The following is a 6,350-nucleotide window of genomic DNA, read 5'->3' on the forward strand; positions in this document are numbered from 1 at the left end:
CAGGCTGAACCAAGTGTTTTAGTTGCCTAACATTGACCTTGTAGCAAAACCCTGCAGCCTGACTGCAAACAAGAGTGGAGCTGTTGTAGCAGCACATGAATGCCCACGGTTCTGGAATCACATGAGTGTGTTGTCCAAATACTTCCTACCACACAGTGTGTATTACAGTACAATGTCAAAGTGGTAATCTGTGTTCTACCATTCATGTTGTTTTGCAGTCTAATAATAGAAAGCAAAGCAGGCTTACTATAGCTCCACTCAGCACTTAGGAGGACCGATTGTTTAATTCTGTTATATTCTCACCAATCAATGCGTTCACTTCAAAGCGATGGGAAACGTTTGCATCCAAAGTAGATTGATCACTTCTAATACAAGTCATTAACATACAAGTTGTTAACAAGTGAAGCCTCTGTACTGTATCTAAGAATCAAGAGAGTCATCGATAAAGCTAATTTGAGACTTTTAATGTCTTAAAACCTTGAGTACACACTCCTCCACTCAGGAACGGGATCAACCGCTGCTAAACCCTTTTCTTTCATTCTTTCTTTCTCTGCGTTTTTCCGTCTATCTCTCTGTCCTCCGTTCACTCACTCAACCTTAGCCACTTAGCTTGGAGCCTGTACTACGCCATGAGACCTCTGGTATACTTTACTGATGATAAATTTATAAGCCAAACGGAGGGGAAAGTATTAAACAACCTTGTGAATAGCCGGGGTTCGCTTTAACCGAGGCGGCGTATCCTTTTCATCAACAAAAATAACTCTTCAAAGGCAGTAAAAGCATGCTTAGAAAGTAAAAGGCCATTTTAGCAGACGAGGCCAATGTTGGGAGGGGTGAAAACTGAAACAATCCGACCTCTGATAGCCAACAACTGCCTCCCCCCTTCCCTTCCCTCCCTACTATCCCTAACCTCTGGCCAAACCACTACCAGCACAGCACACATCCAGCTCCTTAAAAAAGCTAAATCAAGGCTTTGAAAAACATACAGTGTCTTTAATAATTCAAGCATTGGTGGGTTTGAATAGCCTCTTTAGCGTAGAAATATACAGTCTCCTGATATAAGATCAGTCCCTCAGGGGGCTCCCTCAACATCTTACTGCAGTGTGGCCTTTCTTAACTGCACTATGGGCTGCTGCTTAAGATGCAACTACCTGCCTGATTATATTAAGTAGAAAAATGGAATGTATATGGGGGTGTACCCGCAGTGTACATTTGAAAAAAGGAGAGGCGTTGTGAACTTGTATAACACCCTGTGAATCTATGAATCAAGTGCAAAGTTTTGCAGTAAAGCAATTATTGCAGTTGACTAGCATCTTTACTGGGGTTGTGGACTAACACAGGATTGTAAATATTTAACTATCTTTGCACCCAATGCACATTCATATTTCATCAGGTTTCTTGCAGTTTATTCTCAAAGCAAAGTGTTGGACCGCATAATTATTTCAGTTTAGCATTTTTTTCTCCAACCTATTACTTTCATAAATACAGGAATTTGAGTTATAGCTCCTCAGAGGGCTAATTTAAGAAAAGCATGCATTAATTAATACAACCTAGATGGAAAGGAAGAAATCCCTAAGTAAGTAAGCTGTTGGCAGATATCAAGGATGATTTTCGCCTTCAAAGGAAATGGGGATGGATTTGAGAGGATGCGGCGGTTTAATCAATACTGTTGACTCTTGAGGTTGGCAGGTGTGGTTGGTGCGTACCTCTCAGTTGAAGCATTTCCATCATTCAGGAAGAAAACCTCAACGCTGCCAAACTGGAAATCTACTCCCAACTTTCCAAGGCCCTCAGTGTTTAATCGTAGTTAATTTCCGATTTTGCAATAGAAAGTATATTAAATATTCATCGGGGCATTTCTTTGTCTTTACTTCCACCACTCCATTGTACAGTACAGTATGGTGTGTTACTTCAAACATTTTGTTGTATGCTTCCATTTGTGTGTATGTCCATTCTCACGTCCAATGTGTGGAATAATGAAATAAATATCGAACTCCTAAATATTTTAGTGCATTCTAGGAGTAAAGTGGAAGTGTTTTTCTGACAGACCTTGCCCCCAACCCCCCCATCCCTCTCTCTGTCTCTCTTCACAAATGCATTGTGTGCACTGGCCGGCCCAATCCATCACTCGGCGTCTGGCGGGAGAAAAAGCACTTTCCTAGGGTGGGTGTTTTTTAGTTCTGCCAGCGCTGCTGTTTCAGTGGGCACCCGTGAGACCTCGCTGATGGACACTCTGGTCATCACTGGCAGGGAGCTTTGGGACTGTCTTCAACCTCCCATCCCCTCCGCCTCCGCCCCCCCCCCCTTCTATCTCCACCTCACCTCATGTTTTCACCAGCACCTTCCTTTGTCCCAGCAGTGTTGTGCACTCCTTTTTTGACAATGATGACTCCTGTACCTGCATGAATTCTCCCTTGTAAAGTGGCTTGGCCTTCAGAGACCAGCCACACTCTGTTCCAGGTCTCAGGCCTCTCAGGGCATTTGGAAACATGAACATATGATTATGGCATAAGCACTAACACCGGCAGGAGAAGCTAATAACACTTCAGATTATAATTCTGCTAGTTTTGATCGTCTAGTGGAAGATGCGTTTGTCATTCTGAAGGGATTCTCAATGGTTCAGCTTGGTCTCCTAAAGATGACGTTCCCATACATCGTAACTGCATTCTCAATTACGTTTTGAGGAAAACGTGTTTTCTCCTGGATTACATTTGCTTTTGACGTATCAATACATTTCTAATCAAAGTCCGCGAATAGTAACATCACATAACCATCGTACTTATTTAAAGACAAACCATGATCTTTTACTCAACAGAAGTTCTGTTGTATTTTTGTTTTTATTTTGTTTCAATTTACAACGTTAACCTCGTGATTAAACCTGCCACTGTACTCCAGGAAAAAAGCTTGAACGTAATTGACAATGCAGTTAAATTGTATGGGAATGGAGACAGGCTTGCTGGGAGACACACACAGCATTACCGTACATAATATTTTTCACAGTGACTCCCATTCAGCCCCATTCCTTTTGCATCACAGCCAGGCAAAGAGGGTTTTGCGCATGTATGTGCTCAGAACAATTATGTAGCTATAAATCTATTCAAATTGAAGTCTGCTCCAGTTTTACTCCGACAAACTGAGATTTGATTTCCAAAATGCTCGCTCGTCTCTTCTACACAAAGAAGCCAGCGGGGAGAAGGTGCAATCGCTGGAGAGAAGTGGGCTGGAAGGCAAATCTAGGTGATGCGTATGTTCTTAGAGTGCCCCTGGGTCTTCCATGGGTAGGTAGGATCTGACAAAAGAGATCTGTACAACAAAAAAATCCTCCACTCTGCTTGAGCATGGGATATTAAGCCCAGATAAAGATTCTCTCTTAAACATACTCCCTTCTCTCTTTTCATCGCTCTTTCTTCTCCTCCCTCTGCAGTGGCAGAAGAAATTACCCATTGTACCATTAGATAAACCCAAACAGCCCTCTCCGTAAGACCTCCAGTTCCTCGTGCAGTCCCAGCTTGGCGTCCCTCGGGTGTTTGTTCAAAAGGAAAACTCTGCGGTGCCTCCGGGGGATGTTTAACTCATTGCAATGGCAAGTATTTAGAGAAAACTCAACAAGTTTGAGGCTGTCAAAGCTAGAATCCAACTGTCAGGCAGAATTATGTCTCAGAGGCGTCTGATGTGAGGTAATGACCAATTGCATCATTTTGACAAACCCACCATCGATGAGAACTAGGGCAGACGGCGATTGCTTTTGCACAAGTGTTTCATTTGAATTTGAAACACTGCTGCTAAGTGCATTAAATGATGCTGATTAACTAAGATTATAGCTGCAGCAGGGATGTGATTTCTGTTTTGATACGGAGCATAAATTGAGGCAGAGCAAACTGTTTTTTTTTGAGTGGCTGATGAATAATTGAACGTCAGCAGAGGGTACATCAATAAAGTGGTAATGAAGCATATTTGTGTGAAATTTCTAATTCTCAAACTCTGTCACTCTTCTCGCAGTCTATAACATCTGGTGTTATGATGAAGCTTACTGTATGTTAATTTGATTTATATTAAATGGAACCTTTTCAAATGTGTCCAAAAATTATTAAAAACAGAACATTTTTAAACATAATAATAACAGCACCATTAATAGTACTACTGCAACTGCTGCTACAGTAAATCATGACTTATTATCATCATCATTATTATTATTATTGTTATTATATTTAAAAAATATATTATTAATGTTATTATTGCTATTATTATTACCAGTTTTATGTCATGTCATAGAGCTATTTCATCCAAAAAATAATAATTATTAACCCTAACCCTAACCCTCTTTGGCTCACGGTTAAGGTTGGTATAAAACGACGAACATATACTAAACACTGAATACACAAAGCATCAAATCCTCGCTGCTGATCATGATTTAAACAGCAGTCGTTCCTAAACTGAGGCTCTGGTGCCCTCTATCTCCGAGTCAAGGTGGCAAAAAAAACATTATTGATTAAATGTAAACTGATCAACTGTTTCTTGGTAATTTCATTCATCTGGAGTCATTTTATATGACATATCAATCTATAAATCTATGACGGACTTGAGCGTAGATGACAGCATAGATTTATGTACAACCTGATGCTGAGATTGTAAGTGATGCTGAATAATTCAGTTTGCAGTGCATCACTTAGATTTTTTTATTTACAACAGTGTCTACAGGTCACTTTCTTTGGTGTAAAACTGTTCCTTTGTTCTGCTTTTTCTAACACAGTTGTGGCATGTTGTGTCCACCTGGAGTACTGTTGACCTTCTGCGAGGCAGCTACCTGGTTAAAGAAGTCCATTTTCAAGGCTGTTCTTGCTCAAATCAAAACTCCATTATAGATTTTACCTCCAGGGGAACCTAGGGCTCACAAGGTCCTTGGCAATTTTACCTGAGGAAGAAGCTAAAAGGATTCGAATCTCAGAGGATGGGTGAAGAGAGGGAGGGTGTGAGGACCAGAGAGAGGGTGGGAGACGCACCCCAGGACCCGAGCCCCTAATCTTTCTCTGCCAAGCAGGGAGCAAAGCAGAGCAAAAATGGAGAATCAGAGATGGTTCAGTGGCACTGAACCCCAAACATCAGGGCCTGCAGAAGTGGTGCAGGAGGCAGGAAACCTTGAAAAAACAAGGGGTGGAAAGAAGAGCTTGTTGTGGAAGGATTGCCAGGGGAGCTAGTTTCAGCTCCCAGAAACAAGAGCTTCCAATACATTTAACATATACGAAAGAACAACAGCTCTCTCCTCTCACACCATCCTTAACTATTTGTACTAACAAGACAGATGGAGGCCAAAGATGCAGACAGATCACATCAGGACATCTGTCACTTCATGGCAACAGCCTCCTTAATAAGTGACAAGGCTTCCTCACCCATGGGCACAGGATGGGGGAGGGTGTCTCGGAGCAGTGGCTGTGCAAAGCAGCCGTCAAAGTCATGTGGTGCCCTTTTTTTTTTAAACAACTTGTCCCAATTACAGCCTATCACATGCGATCTGTGCCCTTGATTATCATCCTGGGCAGGAGACATCAAAGCTGCCTTCTATGGGCGCTGACACGAGGCTGTGCAGTAATTAGTGGACTTCACTGAAGAGAGTTTCATCACCAAATGTTTTCAAAATACTGAATGTCTTAATTTGTTGCAAGGAGAGGGGGTGGTTCATGTCGGGAGAGAATGATGCCCTACAGAAATAATTAAAACATAATTACAGCTCATCAGCTGTGCAAGTGCTCGCAAAGTGCTGTCGCTGAAGATCTGCCGCTGTCCTCGGGGCATCAGCGATGTAGCAGGCCACATACGTATCCAAAATTCACAGAATACTTACACCAAATAAATGCTTATGTCTTATTAGCGGAGATACCAGCAAGAAAATAAATTGGCCGCAACAGTCGGAATTCAAGTGAATTGCTCTCGCTGTTAAATCGAGTGCTCATTATCCTCGACAAACACCTGCATTTGTTAAAAATATGTTGTCTGCCAAGGACAAACCAGGCCGCGCTCATCATGCACAGCAGGTCGTTAAAACAATAACTTGTCTCCCTGGCTGATGTGTCAAACTGCACGCTCTGTAACACAGAGACCGAGGTGCCAGTCAACCTTTTAAATTGACATCATGCTAGCTCTGTCCCCAGGTTGCAGTATGGGCTGATGGGCCATTGGTTCCATGATGACCACTTCATACAAATGTGGATGGCAGTGCAGTCCTGTAAGGGGAGAGCGCACGCTAAGTGTTTGTGACGAGTGCTAAGGCCATCGCTTGATTCCAAGGAAGTAATGAAGGCCGGACTGTAGGCGCTGTGTTTTCTTCTTCCACCTGATGGCAGACTTCTAACAAC

Source organism: Cottoperca gobio, chromosome 4 (assembly GCF_900634415.1).
Source record: "Cottoperca gobio chromosome 4, fCotGob3.1, whole genome shotgun sequence".
NCBI classification, from domain to species: domain Eukaryota; kingdom Metazoa; phylum Chordata; class Actinopteri; order Perciformes; family Bovichtidae; genus Cottoperca; species Cottoperca gobio.